The sequence below is a fragment of the Mus caroli genome, unplaced genomic scaffold (genome assembly GCF_978045245.1).
Source record: "Mus caroli unplaced genomic scaffold, Mus_caroli_1 scaffold_19, whole genome shotgun sequence".
Lineage (NCBI taxonomy): Eukaryota > Metazoa > Chordata > Mammalia > Rodentia > Muridae > Mus > Mus caroli.
This window is the reverse complement of record NW_028227274.1, coordinates 58,291,526-58,310,059: the sequence shown is the minus strand read 5'-3', so window position 1 is coordinate 58,310,059 and position 18,534 is coordinate 58,291,526.

Below are 18,534 nucleotides of genomic sequence, written 5' to 3'. Positions count from 1 at the left end.
CCCATAACAGGATGCGGCTCCAATATGTCCTTGCTAAAGTCTGGTGAAGGGTTTTGTGTGCTTGGTTTCAGTATTGCATTATTATAAATGCCTCCAAGGAATGATTTGACAAATAGCTAACTTAGATTGAACTGGCCTCTATGCGTGTTCCAATATCTGAAGCAATGTTGAGCTGAACTTGGGCTTTGAATTTCGTAATAATATTACTTATTCAGATGAAATGGCTCCAGTGTTGAAAGAGAGATAGTGAAAAAAAAAATCAGGCATTGCAGTTTACTCGATTAGAGTAGAAATCTCAGGGCAAGTTCAACAAAGTAAACTTGGAATTCTCATTTCAGTCATGTATGGCAGACTACATTACATATTAGAAGAAAGTTGGTGGGCTCCTCTGATAAATGGAGGTTCCCTACAGATACTTATAATAACAAGTAAGTCACTCCCATATGCAGAGGTTTACAATGGCCTAGGCTGAAGGTAGGTTGTGGTCTAAGAAGGAACTAGAGTAAATACTTAGAATAACAGCTGAGTCACTCCTATATCCTGGAATTTACAATGGCCTAGGGAGAAGGTGGATTATACAATAGACTAGAATTGGAACTATGGCAACTATTGCAAGAGCATAAAGCCCTTGCCCCTGCCTTCCAAGAACAAACTGACCTTAGGTAGGGCTGATTTTATCCCAGTTCTTTAAAGAGACTTGTTCCTGTCAGGATTTATTTATTTATTTATTCATTTATTTTATTTTTTTTAATTTTTAATTTTTTTATTACATATTTTCCTCAATTACATTTCCAATGCTATCCCAAAGTCCCCCATAGCGCCCCCCACTTCCCTACCCACCCATTCCCATTCTTTTGGCCCTGGCATTCCCCTATATTGGGGCATATAAAGTTTGCAAGTCCAATGGGCCTCTCTTTCCATTGATGGCCGACTAGGCCATCTTTCGATACATATGCAGCTAGAGACAAGAGCTCCGGGGTTCTGGTTAGTACATCATGTTGTTCCAACAATAGGGTTGCAGATCCCTTTAGCTCCTTGGTTACTTTCTCTAGCTTCTCCATTGGGAGCCCTGTGATACATCCAATAGCTGACTGTGAACATCCACTCCTGTGTTTGCTAGGCCCCGGCATCGTCTCACAAGAGACAGCTATATTTGGGTCCTTTCAGCAAAACCTTGCTAGTGTATGCAATGGTGTCAGCGTTTAGAAGCTGATTATGGGATGGATCCCTGGATACAGCAGTCTCTAAATGGTCCATCCTTTCATCACAGCTACGAACTTTGTCTCTGTAACTCCTTCCCTGGGTGTTTTGTTCCCAATTCTAAGAAGGTGCACAGTGTCCACACTTTGGTCTTCATTCTTCTTGAGTTTCATGCGTTTAGCAAATTGTATCTTATATCTTGGGTATCCTAAGTTTTGGGCTAATATCCACTTATCAGTGAATACATATTGTGTGAGTTCTTTTGTGATTGTGTTACTTCACTCAAGATGATGCCCTCCAGGTCCATCCATTTGGCTAGGGATTTCATAAATTCATTCTTTTTAATAGCTGAGTAGTACTCCATTGTGTAAATGTACCATAATTTCTGTATCCATTCCTCTGTTGAGGGACATCTGGGTTCTTTCCAGCTTCTGCATATTATAAATAGGGCTGCTATGAACATAGTGGAGCATGTGTCCTTTTTACCGGTTGGGACATCTTCTGGATATATGCCCAGGAGAGGTATTGCTGGATCCTCTGGTAGTACTATGTCCAATTTTCTGAGGAACCGCCAGACTGATTTCCAGAGTGGTTGTACAAGCTTGCAATCCCACCAACAATGGAGAAGTGTTCCTCTTTCTCCACATCCTCGCCATATCTGCTGTCACCTGAATTTTTGATCTTAGCCATTCTGACTGGTGTGAGGTGGAATCTCAGGGTTGTTTTGATTTACATTTCCCTGATGATTAAGGATGTTGAACATTTTTTCAGGTGCTTCTCTGCCATTCGGTATTCCTCAGGTGAGAATTCTTTGTTCAGTTCTGAGCCCCATTTTTTAATGGGGTTATTTGACTTTCTGGAGTCCACCTTCTTGAGTTCTTTATATATATTGGATATTAGTCCCTTATCTGATTTAGGATAGGTGAAGATCCTTTCCCAATCTGTTGGTGGTTTTTTTTGTCTTATTGATGGTGTCTTTAGCCTTGCAGAAGCTTTGTAGTTTCATGAGGTCCCACTTGTCAATTCTCGATCTTACAGCACAAGCCATTACTGTTCTATTCAGGAATTTTTCCCCTGTGCCCATATCTTCAAGGCTTTTCCCCACTTTCTCCTCTATAAGTTTCAGTGTCTCTGGTTTTATGTGAAGTTCCTTGATCCACTTAGACTTGACCTTAGTACAAGGAGATAGGAATGGATCGATTCGCATTCTTCTACATGTTAACAACCAGTTGTGCCAGCACCATTTGTTGAAAATGCTGTCTTTCTTCCACTGGATGTTTTTAGCTCCCTTGTCGAAGATCAAGTGACCATAGGTGTGTGGGTTCATTTCTGGGTCTTCAATTCTATTCCATTGGTCTATTTGTCTGTCACTATACCAGTGCCATGCAGTTTTTATCACAATTGCTCTGTAGTAGAGCTTTAGGTCCGGCATGGTGATTCCACCAGAGGTTCTTTTATCCTTGAGAAGAGTTTTTGCTATCCTAGGTTTTTTGTTATTCCAGATGAATTTGCAGATTGCACTTTCTAATTCGTTGAAGAATTGATTTGGAATTTTGATGGGGATTGCATTGAATCTGTAGATTGCTTTTGGCAAGATAGCCATTTTTACAATGTTGATCCTGCCAATCCATGAGCATGGGAGATCTTTCCATCTTCTGAGATCTTCTATAATTTCTTTCTTCAGAGACTTGAAGTTTTTATTATACAGATCTTACACTTCCTTAGTTAGAGTCACGCCAAGATATTTAATATTATTTGTGACTATTGAGAAGGGTGTTGTTTCCCTAATTTCTTTCTCAGCCTGTTTATTCTTTGTGTAGAGAAAGGCCATTGATTTGTTTGAGTTAATTTTATATCCAGCTACTTCACCGAAGCTGTTTATCAGGCTTAGGAGTTCTCTGGTGGAATTTTTAGGGTCACTTATATATACTATCATATCATCTGCAAAGAGTGATATTTTGACTTCATCTTTTCCAATTTGTATCCCTTTGATCTCCTTTTGTTGTCGAATTGCTCTGGCTAGGACTTCAAGTACAATGTTGAATAGGTATGGGGAAAGTGGACAGCCTTGTCTAGTCCCTGATTTTAGAGGGATTGCTTCAAGCTTCTCACCATTTACTTTGATGTTGGCTACTGGTTTGCTGTAGATTGCTTTTATCATGTTTAGGTATGGGCCTTGAATTCCTGATCTTTCCAAGACTTTTATCATGAATGGGTGTTGGATCTTGTCAAATGCTTTTTCCGCATCTAACGAGATGACCATGTGGTTTTTGTCTTTGAGTTTGTTTATATACTGGATTACGTTGATGGATTTCCGTATATTGAACCATCCCTGCATCCCTGGGATGAAACCTACTTGGTCAGGATGGATGATTGTTTTGATGTGTATTTGGATTCGGTTAGCAAGACCTTTATTGAGGATTTTTGCATCTATATTCATAAGGGATATTGGTCTGAAGTTTTCTATCTTTGTTGGGTCTTTTTGTGGTTTAGGTATCAGAGTAATTGTGGCTTCATAGAATGAGTTGGGTAAAGTACCTTCTGTTTCTATTTTGTGGAATAGTTTGTGAAGAACTGGGATTAGATCTTCTTTGAAGGTCTGATAGAACTCTGCACTAAACCCACCTGGTCCTGGGCTTTTTTTAGTTGGGAGACTATTAATGACTGCTTCTATTTCTTTGGGGGATATAGGGCTGTTTAGATCATTAACCTGATCTTGATTCAACTTTGGTACCTGGTATCTGTCTAGGAACTTCTCCATTTCATCCAGGTTCTCCAGTTTTGTTGAGTATAGCCTTTGGTAGAAGGATCTGATGGTGTTTTGGATGTCTTCAGGATCTGTTGTTATGTCTCCTTTTTCATTTCTGATTTTGTTAATTAGGATGCTTTCCCTGTGCCTTCTAGTGAGTCTGGCTAAGGGTTTATCTATCTTGTTGATTTTCTCAAAGAACCAGCTCCTTGATTGGTTGATTCTTTGAATAGTTTTTCTTGTTTCCACTTGCTTGATTTCGCCCCTGAGTTTGATTATTTCCTGCCGTCTACTCCTCTTGGGTGAATTTGCTTCCTTTTGTTCTAGTGCTTTTAGGTATGTTGTCAAGCTGCTAATGTGTGCTCTCTCTAGTTTCCTTTTGGAGGCACTCAGAGCTATGAGTTTTCCTCTTAGAAATGCTTTCATTGCGTCCCATAAGTTTGGGTATGTTGTGGCTTCATTTTCATTGAACTCTAAAAAGTCCTTAATTTCTTTCTTTATTCCTTCCTTGACCAAGTTATCATTGAGAAGAGTGTTGTTCAGTTTCCACGTGAAGGTTGGGTTTCTATTATTTATTTTGTTATTGAAGATCAGCCTTAGTCCATGGTGATCTGATAGGATGCATGGGACAATTTCAATATTTTTGTATCTGTTGAGGACTATTTTGTGACCAATTATGTGGTCAATTTTGGAGAAGGTACCATGAGGTGCTGAGAAGAAGGTATATCCTTTTGTTTTAGGATAGAATGTTCTGTAGATATCTGCCAGATCCATTTGATTCATAATTTCTGTTAATTTCACTGTGTCCCTGTTTAGTTTCTGTTTCCATGATCTGTCCATTGGTGAAAGTGGTGTGTTGAAGTCTCCCACTATTATTGTATGAGGTGCAATGTGTGCTTTGAGATTTACTAAAGTTTCTTTACTGAATGTGGCTGCCTTTGTATTTGGAGCATAGATATTCAGGATTGATAGTTCCTCTTGGAGGATTTTACCTTTGATGAGTATGAAGTGTCCCTCCCTGTCTTTTTTGATGACTTTGGGTTGGAAGTCAATCTTATCAGATATTAGAATGGCTACTCCAGCTTGTTTCTTCATACCATTTGCTTGGAAAATTGTTTTCCAGCCTTTCATTCTGAGGTAGTGTCTATCTTTTTCTCTGAGATGAGTTTCCTGTAAGCAGTAAAATGTTGGGTCTTGTTTGTGTAGCCAGTTTGTTAGTCTATGTCTTTTTATCGGGGAGTTGAGTCCATTGATATTAAGAGATATTAAGGAAAAGTAATTGTTGTTTCCTGTTATTTTTGTTGTTAAAGTTGGCATTCTGTTCTTGTGGCTGTCTTCTTTTAGGTTTGTTGAGGGATTACCTTCTTGTTGTTTCTAGGGCGTGGTTCCTGTCCTTGTATTGGTTTTTTTCTGTTATTATCCTTTGAAGGGCTGGATTCGTGGAGAGATAATGTGTGAATTTGGTTTTGTCGTGGAATACTTTGGTTTCTCCATCTATGTTAATTGAGAGTTTGGCTGGGTATAGTAGCCTGGGCTGGAATTTGTGTTCTTATAGTGTCTGTATAACATCCGTCCAGGATCTTCTGGCTCTCACAGTCTCTGGTGAAAAATCTGGTGTAATTCTGATAGGCTTGCCTTTATATGTTACTTGGCCTTTTTCTCTTACTGCTTTTAGTATTCTATCTTTATTTAGAGCATTTGTTGTTCTGATTATTATGTGTCGGGAGGTATTTCTTTTCTGGTCCAGTCTATTTGGAGTTCTGTAGGCTTCTTGTATGTTCATGGGCATCTCTTTCTTTAGGTTTGGGAAGTTTTCTTCTATAATTTTGTTGAAGATGTTTGCTGGTCCTTTGAGTTGAAAATCTTCATTCTCATCCACTCCTATTATCCGTAGGTTTGGTCTTCTCATTGTGTCCTGTATTTCTTGGATGTTTTGAGTTAGGATCTTTTTGCATTTTACATTTTCCTTGATTGTTGTGCCGATCTTCTCTATGGAATCTTCTGCACCTGAGATTCTCTCTTACATCTCTTGTATTCTGTTGCTGATGCTGGTATCTATGGTTCCAGATTTCTTTCCTAGGGTTTCTATATCCAGTGTTGCCTCATTTTGGGTTTTCTTTATTGTGTCTACTTCCCTTTTTAGGTCTAGTATGGTTTTGTTCATTTCCATCATCTGTTTGGATGTGTTTTCCTGTTTTTCATTAAGGACTTCTACCTGTTTGATTATGTTATCCTGTTTTTCTTTAAGGATTTGTAACTCTTTAGCAGTGTTCTCCTGCAATTCTTTAAGGGATTTTTGTGCTTCCTCTTTACTGTCTTCTACCTGTTTACCAGCGTTCCTTTGTATTTCTTTAAGTGTGTTATTAAAGTCCTTCTTGAAGTCCTCTACCATCATCAGGAGATATGCTTTTAGATCCGTGTCTAGCTTTTCCGGTGTGTTGGGGTGCCCTGGACTGGGCGAAGTGGGAGTGCTGGGTTCTGATGATGGTGAGTGGTCTTGGTTTCTGTTAGTAAGATTATTACGTTTACCTTTCGCCATCTGGTAATCTCTGGGGTTAGTTGTTGTCGTTGTCACTGTTTAAAGATTGGAGCAGAAGCTGTGTTCCACTCACCAGCAGTCTCAAAATCCTGTGGCTGGGGTCGTGGGTAGCTGGCGGTACCCCGGTGCTGGTCCAGCCGGAAGAGGCCTGTGGTCCTACTCAGGCCGGTTTTCTGCTTCCCTAACTAATGCAGTCTCAGGTCCCGCGTGCAATTGGATTGGAGCAGAAGCTGTGTTCCACTCTCCAAAAGTCTTAAGATCCTGTGGCGGGTGTTGTGGGTAGCTGGCGAGTGTCAGCCGACCCTGCGCCCTAGCTACCCAGGTGCTTTTCTGACCAGAAGAGGCTTGTGGCCCTATGTAGGCTGGATTTCTGCCTCCCCAACCAGAGCAGTCTCGGGCCCCGCGTGATTGGACTGGAGCAGAAGCTGTGTTCCACTCACCAGCAGTCTCAAAATCCTGTGGCGGGGGTCGTGGGTAGCTGGCGGGTGTCAGCCGACCCTGCGCTCTAGCTCCCCTGGTGCTGATCCGGCTGGATGAGGCCTGTGGCCCTACTCAGGCCGGTTTCTGCTTCCCTAACTAATGCAGTCTCAGGTCCCGCGCGAAATTGGATTGGAGCAGAAGCTGTGTTCCACTCACCAGAAGTCTTAAGATCCTGTGGCGGGTGTTGTGGGTAGCTGGCGAGTGTCAGCCGACCCTGCACCCTAGCTTCCCAGGTGCTTTTCTGACCGGAAGAGCCAGGATTTATTTATGCCTTTCTCTCTTTTGTGTAAAGAGTCATTATGTTCGGATGACCTAAATGTATCTCAGTGTATCACCTAACTTCCTTGTTTTTTATGTTATATAAGTTTGATGCTTGGTTTGAGAAATTACATTCAGATCCAGCAGTTTTGTGTTCCTGTCTGTTTATCACTCAAGGACTCTGTGCCTACCTGAGCACTAGGACCCTGATTTCTCCTGAGGTTTGAGGGATTCTGACTGAGCCAGCCCACATCAGCTGAGAAAGCATGGGTGGAGCAGAATGCTGAGTCCTTTGGGCTCATGCCAAGGAAATGTATAGCTGGATTATATGATAGTTTATTTATTATTTATTTATTTACTTTTGAGAATTGCCCACACCAAATTCCAGAGTCACCAGTTTGCAGTTCCCTATCTATTTCTTTAGAGACTTATAGTTTTTATTATAGAAGTTCTTCTCTTCCTGGGTAAATTTTATTCCTAGATGTTATTTTCTTTGAGCCTATTGGGAATGGAATTTTTGTGTCCATGATGTATTTATCACTTTCTCTCTTTTTGTTGTTGATGTATAGGCAAATTAATATTATGTGGAAGCTGATGTTGTATTTGCCACCTTGCTAAATTTGTTTATCATTTCTAGCAGTTTTCTGGTACAAGTCTTAGAATCACTATAGGTATGTATATGGTATGTATAATCGGTCATCTGCATATATTGATAGTCTGACTTCTTCTTTCCATATTTGTATTCCTTTAATTTCATTCACTTACTTTGTTGTTCCAGCTTGTACTTTGAGCACAATATTGATTAGGAATGGAGTTAGTGGACATCCCTATATCATTCCTTACATCAGTGGATTGTATCAAGCTCCCAATTTAGTGTGATATTGGCTGTGGATTTCTATCTATAGATTTTATTATGTTGAGCTATGTTAAATATACATTCTCTAGGTTTTTTTTATTTTTTTATTTTTTTACAAAGTCACATTAGATTTTCAAGAGCTTTTCCTAGATCTATTGGGATGATCATATGATTTTTGTTTTTAAACACATTTACATGGTTTATTACATTTATTGACTTGTGGATGTTAAGCCATCCCTACATTTCAGGAATAAAAACAACTTGCTCCTAGTGCATAATCTTTTTGATGTAAGTCTTTGTTTTGTTTGCAAGTAATTTATTGAGCATTTTTTAGTCTGTGTTCTACAGGGATAATGGAATATACTTTTGTTTTTGTTGGCTTCATAGAAATTTGATCCTTCCTTCCTTCCTTCCTTCCTTCCTTCCTTCCTTCCTTCCTTCCTTCCTTCCTTCCAATTCTTTAAGAAGAATTGGCTGTAGATTTTTGAAAGATTCTGGTATAATTCTGGATCCATCTGAATCTGGAACTTTCTTAAGCTAGAAGACATTTTATTACTGTTTCCATATCCTCTGTTATGGGTCTATTTAGATTATTCACTTCTTGGTTTAATTTTGGTGGTTTGGCTGAATCTAGAACTCATCCATATCTTTTTGGTTTTCCAGATTAATGAAGTACGTATTTTTAAAATATTCCCTTATAATATTCTGAATTTATTTGGTGTCTGTTGTAATGTTTCTCTATTCGTTTATGCTTTTGTTATTTGGGTCCTCTCTTTTGATCAGCTGAGCCAATCTTGTTTATCTTCTCAAAGAACCAGCTCTTGGATTTTGTTGATTTTATATTGTTTTCTTTGTTTCTATTTTATTGATTTATACTATGATTTTTATTATATCTTGCCATTGACTGGGTTTAGATTTGATTTGTTTTCCTAACTTTTTCAGTTACACCATCAAAACATTTTCCTCTTGATATCTTCTGGTTAAAGTTTGAAGTCTGTTTTGTGAGATGTTAGGACACCTGTTTGCTTCCTGTGCCCATTGATTAGAGTACTTTTATCCTTTTGTTTGTTTGTTTGTTTGTTTGTTTTTTCAAGTCAGGGTTTCACTGTGTAGCCTTGGCTATCTTGGAACTCACTTTGTAGACCAGGCTGCCCTCGAACTCAGAAATCCTCCTGCTTCTACCTCCTGAGTGCTGGGATTAAAGGCATGTGCCACCACGCCTGGCAGTTATCCATTCTTTTATCCTATGATGGTGACTATCTTTAAAGTTAAGATTTCTCTTAGATAATAGATAGATGATTTTGCTTCCTGATCCATTCACTTATATCTCCTGTTGGAGAATTAAGTCTATAGGTTATTAAAGTTATTAATGAAATGTATGTTTTGTTGTGGTCACCATGCTGTTGCTTTTTGTGTGTTCAGTTGTACTTTGTATTTTAATAGTTTAATAATTTTGGCTTCATGCTTATTACCACAGAGCCCCTGCCATTCTCATTCCTTTCTTATCCCTTATTATTGCTTTTTACATTTTCTTTAGCTTTAGTTTGTTGGATATACAATTTTTATATCAATTTAAATTTCAATGATTTCTTGACAATTCTTTTTAAATATATATTTTTTACACTCCATATTTTATTCCCCCATCTTCCTTCCAACTGTTCCACATCCCATATCTTCTCTCCATCCCTTGTCTCCATGGGGATATCTTCACCCTCCTACCCCACCTGATCCCTAAATTCCCTGGAGCCTCCAGTCTCTTGAGGATTGGGTGTATTGTTTCACACTGGCTCCAGTTGGTATCCCTCAACCAGCGGGAGAAATCAGGGTCCCCGTACTCAGGTAGGCTAGGAGTCTGTGAGTGACAAATCAAGAGAGTATTGGATCTGAATGTAATTTCTCAAAGCAAGCATCAGACTTATATTACAGAAAGAAACTAGGAAGTTAGGTGATACATTAAGGTCATCTGAGGCATGATAACTGTTTACACAAAACAGAGAAATGCATACATAAAATCTGACAGGAAGTAGGCAGTGTTTACAACTGGAAAAAAATCAGTGTTTACAACTGGGATAAAAATCAGCCCTACCTAAGGTCAGCTTATTCTTAGATGCCAGAGGCAAGGGTTTTATGCCCTTGCTGTAATTCCAATTCTAGTCTATGGTACAATCTACCTTCTCCCTAGGCCATTGTAAATTCCTGGATATGGGAGTGACTCAGCTGTTATTCTAAGTATTTACTCTAGTTCCTTCTTATATCACAACCCACTTTCTGTCTAGGCCATTGTAAACCCCTGCATATGGGAGTGACGTAGTTGTTATATTAAATATCTGTAGGGAACCTCCATTTATCAGAGGAGCCCACCAACTGTCTTCTAATATGTCATGTAGTCTGCCATACATGACTGTAATGAGAATTCCAAGTTTACTTTTTGGAACTTGCCTTGAGATTTCTACTCTAATCCAGTAATCCTGATTTCTAATCCCGATTTCTTTCACTATCTCTCTTTCAACACTGGAGGTATTTTGTTTGAAAAGGGAATATTCTTAGCAAATTCAAAGCCCAAGTTAGGCTCAAGATTGCCTAGGATATTGGAACACTGGTGGACTCCAGGAAGCAATGTTCAATCTAAGTTAGCTATTTGTCAAATCATTCCTAGGAGGCACTTATAACAAAACAACACTGAATCAAAGCATACAAAACCCTTCACCAGACTATCACAAGGACATATCTGGGCCACATCATTGTATGGGACATCAAAGACTCCAGGAAACAAGTTTTCATGTATCTCTTTGCCTCAGGACGGGTCCAAGCTTTTGGACTTGTCAAAAAGACTCCACAGGAGTGGGTGTGACAGTGAATCATCTCTGAATGAACACAGACTCAGGTTGTATGTTGGGGGCCTTATATCAGCTTGTGTATGCTGCATGTTTGGAGTTCCAGTGATTGGGAGATCTTGGGGGTCCAGATTTATTGAGTCTGCTGGTCCTCTACAGGATCACCCTTATCCTCAGTTTCTTTCAGCCTTCCCTAATTCAACACCAGATCTCGGCTGCTTCTGTCCCTTGGTTGGGTGCAAATATCTGCATCTGTCTCAGCTGTTTGTTGGGTTTTTCAGAGGGCAGTCATGATAGGTCGCTTTTTGTGAGTGTTTTATAACCTCAGAAATAGTGTCAGACCTTGGGAACTCTTCTTGAGCTGGATTCCACTCTGGGCCTTACACTGGAACTTCTGCATGACCTCTGACCAGGCTCTTCTGAATTTCATAGTCTCTGTTGAGAAGTCTGGTGTAATTCTGATAGGTCTACCTCTATATCTTACTTGGTCCTTTTCACTTTCAGCTTTTAATATTCTTTCTTTGTTCTGTGCATTTAGTGTTCTGATAATTATGTGATGAGATTTTCTTCTCTGGTCCCATTAAATTGGTATCCTATAGGCTTCTTGTACTTTTATGGCCTTCTTTTTCTTTAGGGTGGGCAAGTTTTCTTCTATCATATTGTTGAAGTCATTTTCAGGTCCTTTGAGCTGGGAATTTTTATTCTCTATTCTGATTATTCTTAGCTTTGGTCTTTCCATTGTGACCTGAATTTCATGAATGCTTTCGGTTAGGAGACTTTTATGTTTTGAATTTTCATTGACAGTTGTGTCAATCTCTTCTCCTGTGTCTTCTACACCTGATAGTCTCCCTTCTATCTTTTGTATTCTGTTGGTAATAGTTAAATCTGTAATTTCTGGCCTCTTTCCTAGGTTTTCCATTTCTAGATTTGCCTCCATTTGTGTTTTCCTTAGATTTTACTTCTACTTTTAGGTCTTGGATTGCTTTATTCAATTCCTTCACCTTTTTACCTGTGTTTTTCAGTATTTCTTTCAGTGAGTTATTGATATACTACTTACAGGACTCTATTATCTTCATGAGATAGGATTTTAGAGCAGATTCCTTATTTTCAGGTGTGTTGGTGTATTCAAGGCTTACTGTGGTAGGAAAACTGGGTTCTGATACTGCCCACGTACTTTGGCTTCTATTGTTTATGTTTGTGTTTTTGCCTTTTACCATCTGGTTATCCCTGATGTTTATTGGCCTGAGTGACTGCATGAAATCTGCTTTTTTTTTTTGTCCCTAGTTTTTTTCAGGTCTCCCGGGGCAGGGATGTGGCAGCCCTGGCTGTATCAGACCACCTCGGGGTCTTCCATCTGAGGGCTTTTCACAGGGACAGAGAAGATGCAGATCTTTTGCCCTGGCTGCATTAGATCTCCTGGGATGCCTTCAGACTGTTGGGTCTTCAGTGGAGCAGTCAAGGTGTTGTCCAACTGCCCTGAGTGCAGCTGATCCTCAACTGTTCTGAGTATAGCATGTCCTTAACTGCTCAACTGCTTGAGTGCAGTGGGTCCTCTAGGTTGGATCAGGATATTACATCTTCAGGGGAGCATACCAACTAGGAGTATGCCCCAGTAGCAGGGACCTAGGTGGAAGGGAATGAAGAGGAGTGGTATTCAGGAAGGCAGGAACTTTGGCGGGTGATGGGTCCCAAGCCCACCAGGCTCCCAGCAGCAGCTCTAGGACACAGGGGTGGAGTGGGGGCTTTTTACAACTGCTCAGAGTGCAGTGGGCCCTCTAGGATGGATTTGATTGAGTGGAGAGGTTGGATGAGGTACAAAAGGGACCTGTGGATGGTAGCATGTAGGGCTGGTCCTAGCAGAAGCCTAGAGATTGGTTGGGGCATAGGGAATAGGACTTTGTTTCTTTCTTTAGTCAAATGTCTTTATCTCTATGTAAGCATTGCAATGTGGAGAGGGGAGTGAGTCTTAGCAGGGTGGATGTATCCAGTTTTTCTTTGTGGGATTAGTGTTAGTTTTGTGGTGACACAGGAGGCATTAGGATGGGGGAACTGTGATCCCCTACTTTGTGCAGGATGATATGAGAGATGAATTCCTGGAGTAACATTCTTGGAAAATGTAGATCAGCCCGGTAAAAAAAGGAGGGCTATGGTAATTGGTGTGTGGGGTGGCAATATAGGAAGGTCTCAGCTGGAGAAGCCAGGATTTCTCATCTAGTTCAGGAAGTCCCTGTGTAATGGAGGCATCAATATGACTTTTTAATACATATCTATCACTGTACCTGCCTTATTCATGCCTCATATTGGTTTTTATCCTTTGGTGCCACCTACAGCAGAGAAATATATAAGCAACTATTGCTTTCTTGCCATTTAACCAAAATTATGAAAATCTATATTAATACAGATAAACATGTAGGTGAGATGGAGGAGGAGGAGGAGGAGGAGGAAGAGGAGGAGGAGGAGGAGGAGAAGAAGAAGAGGAGGAGGAGGACAAAGAGGAGGGGGAGGAGGAGGAGGAGGAGTGGGTTGGGGAGGAGGAAGAAGAAGAAGAAGAAGAAGAAGAAGAAGAAGAAGAAGAAGAAGAAGAAGAAGAAGAAGAAGAAGAAGAGAGGAGAAAGAGTTTATACTCTAGTTCCCTGATTACATTTTTCTTGCTTTGACAGTTGACTCCTAGAGTCCTGTTTCCCAGGGTCCACCTTTCCCTCTCCATGGAGAGATTTTGACCTCCCTTATGAGAGAGGATTACCTTATTGTGATCAGCCACACATACCTGGTCCCATGAATGTTAGTTGAACAAGTGAGTGATTTTTGCTTGTTTTGTTTCCCATTTAACTGTCTATACTGCCTCCATTAGTAGATAAAACCAAGAGACCAGAGAGGTGAAGTCATACTGTTCTAGTGTGTGTTGTTGAGCTCCTCCCTGTACCTCAACTCAGCTCTTCTGCCTTTAGGTGCCTCACTGCTCACTGACCTGTAGGTGTGCCTACTGTTCTCCCATTCTCCATTGCTTTACCATATCATGAAGACACCATGCTAAAGGGTCTTTATGAAGCAGCAGCCATGAAGTGTGAGAACACACTGGGAATTGGAACTTGCTGAAGGTTGTCTATGGCACCAGGGAGAGTCTGGACATGGTATCCAGGGTTCTAGTAAATGTTTTTGACAAGATGCTGGAAATGGCACCACCACTATAATCAGCTTGCTTTGGAATGCAGGTGGCCTTGAGGAGAACTTGACTCCCTCCTGGATGGAACACAGCCCATCATGCCGCTTCTGATTATAATATATATATATATATATATATATATATATATATATATATAAAATTCATTATATATTATAATGTATATAACACATAATATTATATATTATATATTGTTATTATTAAGCATATATAACAATCACTACGTAGGAGCATACCCCTCTGGAGCAAATCTCTGCAGATCCATGAAGATGTAATATCTTGTGGTGATGTTATATAGACAAATAGATGGCTTAAGTCTTAATGATGATCCTATAAGAATTCCTAAAATTATATTGGTGATTATTAAGCTCTTTTATTAATGGGACAGCTATTAAGTTCTTCTCTGATAATCAAAGTTGCAATGAGAACTTGTCAGTCTCCGATGTGTCACCAGTAAATTGCTCTAGATGGTAACCAGACTTTCCCCTACTCAGAGCACATTTCAAGAGGTTGTAAAGCAAACATAGGTTATTAAAAGATAACTATCCTAGGTTTTTTGTTATTCCAGATGAATCTGCTGATTGCCCTTTCTAATTCGTTGAAGAATTGAGTTGGAATTTTGATGGGGATTGCATTGAATCTGAGATTGCTTTGGGCAAGATAGCTATTTTTACTATATTGATCCTGTCAATCCATGAGTATGGGAGATCTTCCATCCTCTGAGATCTTCTTTAATTTCTTTTTTCAGAGACTTGAAGTTCTTATCATACAGATCTCTAACTTCCTTAGTTAGAGTCACGACAAGGTATTTTATATTATTTGTAACTATTGAGAAGGGTGTTGTTTCCCTAATTTCTTTCTCAGCCTGTTTAAACTTTGTGTACAGAAAGGCCATTGACTTGTTTGAGTTAATTTTATATCCAGCTACTTCATTGAAGCTGTTTATCAGGCTTAGGAGTTCTCTGGTGGAATTTTTAGGTTCACTTATATATATAAAGAACTCAAGAAGGTGGACTCCAGAAAAATCAAATAACCCCATTAAAAATGGGGCTCAGAGCTGAACAAAGAATTCTCACTGAGGAATACTAAATGGCAGAGAAGCACCTGAAAAAATGTTCAACATCCTTAATCATCAGAGAAATGCAAATCAAAACAACCCTGAGATTCCACCTCACACCAATCACAATGGCTAAGATAAAAAATTCAAGTAACAGCAGATGCTGGCGAGGATGTGGAGAAAGAGAAACACTCCTCCATTGTGGGTGGGATTGCAAGTTTGTACAACCACTCTGGAAATCAGTCTGGCAGATCCTCAGAAAATTGGACATAGTACTACTGGAGGATCCTGCAATACCTCTCCTGGGCATATATCCAGAAGATGTCCCAACCGGTAAGAAGGACACCTGCTCCACTATGTTCATAGTAGCCTTATTTATAATAGCCAGAAGCTGTACAGAACCCAGATTTCCCTCAACAGAGGAATGGATACAGCAAATATGGTACATTTACACAATGGAGTACTTCTCAGCTATTAAAAAGAATGAATTTATGAAATTCCTAGGCAAATGGATGAACCTGGAGGGCATCATCCTGAGTGAGGTAACCCAATCACAAAGGAACTCACACAATATGTACTCACTGATAAGTGGATATTAGCCCAGAAACTTAGGAAACCCAAGATATATGATACAATTTGCTAAACGAATGAAACTCAAGAAGAATTAAGACCAAAGTGTCAACACTTTGCCCCTTCTTAGTATTGGGAACAAAACACCCAAGGAAGGAGTTACAGAGACAAAGTTTGGAGCTGTGACTAAAGGATGGACCATCTAGAGACGACCATATCCAGGGATCCATCCCATAATCAGCTTCCAAAAGCTGACACCATTGCATACACTAGCAAGATTTTGCTGAAAGGAGCCAGATATAGCTGTCTCTTGTGAGACTCTGCCGGTGCCTAGCAAACACAGAAGTGGTTGCTCACAGTCAGCTATTGGATGGATCACAGGTCCCCCAATGGAGGAGCTAGAGAAAATACCCAAGGAGCTAAAGGGATCTGCAACCCTATAAGTGCAACAACATTATGAACTAACCAGTACCCCAGAGCTCTTGACTCTAGATGCATATGTATCAAAAGATGGCCTAGTTGGCCATCATTGGAAAGAGAGGCCCATTCGACTTGCAAACGTTATATGCTGCAGTATAGGGGAACTCCAGGGCTAAAAAATGGGAGTGAGTGGGTAGGGGAGTGTGGGCGGGGAGTGTATGGGGGACTTTTGGGATAACATTGGAAATGTAATGTGGAAAATACCTAATAAAATTATTAAAAAAGAAAAAAAGATAACTAATGATTTATTATAGGTGTTATGACAGAAGATAAACTATTGACTTGGTTTATGTATACAAAATGTCACTTATAACTTAATTATGGTTTTAAACCTTTAGTGAACCTATGGAGCTGAGACAGGTGATGGATGTTTAGTCAGATAATTACTTCTAATGGATATGCATGTAAATATTCTCTGTTGTAAACTTCTTTTTATTTTAAATTTGTTTTTTAAAAACAATGTTTTTATTAGATATTTTTCTCATTTACATTTCAAATGCTATCCTGAATATACCCTATATCCTCTGCACACCCTGCTCTCCAACCCACCCACTCCTGCTTCCTGGCCCTGACATGCCCCTGTACTGGGGAATATAATCTTTGCAAGACCAAGTGCCTCTCCTCCCAAGGATGACTGACTAGGCCATCTTTTGCTACATATGCAACTAGAGACACAGCTCTGGGTGTACTGGTTAGTTTATACTATTGTTCTTTCCTATAGAGTTGCAGACCCCTTCAGCTCCTTGGGTACTTTCTCTAGCTCCTCCATTGGGGGCACTGTGTCCCATCCAATAGATGACTGTGAGCATCCACCTCTGTATTTGCCAGGCACTGGCGTAGCCTCACAAGAGACAGCTATATCAGGGTCATGTCAGCAAGGACTTGTTGGCATCTACAAATTGTGTCTGGGTTTGTTGGTTGTATATGGGACAGATCCCCAGATGGGGCAGTCTCTGGATGGTCATTGCTTCGGTCTCTGCTCCACACTTTTTGTCTATAACTCCTTAAAAGGGTATTTTGTTCCCCCTTCTAAGAAGTAACAAACTATCAACACTTTGTCTTCCTTAATCTTGAGTTTCATGTGTTTTGAAAATTGTATCTCGGCTATTCCAAGCTTCTGGGCTAATATCCACTTATCAGTGAGTACATATCATGTGAGTTCTTTTGTGATTGAGTTACCTCACCCAGGACGATGCCTTGCAGATCCATCCATTTGCCTAGGAATTTCATTAATTCATTCTTTTTAATAGCTGAGTAGTACTCCATTGTGTAAATGTACCACATTTTCTGTATCCATTCCTCTGTTGAGGGGCATCTGGGTTCTTTCCAGCTTCTGGCTATTATAAATAAGGCTGCTATGAACATAGTGGGGCTTGTGTCCTTCTTTCTGGTTGTTACATCTTCTGGCTATATGCCCTGGAGAGGTATTGTGGGATACCCCAGTAGTACTATGTCCAATTTTCTGAGAAACTGCCAGACTGATTTCCAGAGTGGTTTTACAAGTTTGCAATCCCACCAACAATGGAGGAGTGTTTCTTTCTCCACATCCTCGCCAGCATCTGCTGTCACCTGTATTTTTGATCTTAGCCATTCTAATTGGTGTGAGGTGGAATCTCAGGGTTGTTTTGATTTGCATTTCCCTGATGATTAAGGATGCTAAACATTTCTTCAGGTGCTTCTCAGCCATTTGGTATTTCTCAGGTGAGAATTCTTTGTTTAGCTCTGAGTCCCATTTTTAATGAGGTTATTTGATTTTCTGGAGTCCACATTCTTGAGTTCTTTATATATATTGGATATTAGTCCCCTATCTGATTTAGGATAGGTAAAGATCATCTCCCAATCTGTTGGTGGCATTTTTTTTGTTTTATTGATGGTGTCTTTTGCCTTACATAAGCTTTGCAATTTTATGAGGTCCCATTTGTCTATTTTTGATCTTACAGCACAAGCCATTGGTCTTCTCTTCAGGAATTATTCCCCTGTGCCCATATCTTTGATGCTTTTCCCCCGTTTCTCCTATATAAGTTTCACTGTCTCTGGTTTTATGTGGAGTTCCTTGATCCACTTAGATTTGACCTTAGTAAAAGGAGATAGGAATGGATCAATTCGCTTTCTTCTACATGATAACCACCAGTTGTGCCAGCACCATTTGTTGAAAATGCTGTTTTTATCTACTGGATGGTTTTAGCTCCCTTATCAAAGATCAAGTGACCATAGATGTGTGGGTTCATTTCTGGATCTTCAGTTTTATTCCATTGGTCTACTTGTCTGTCCCTATACCAGTACCATGAGTTTTTATCACTATTGCTCTTTAGTACAGCTTTAGGTCAGGC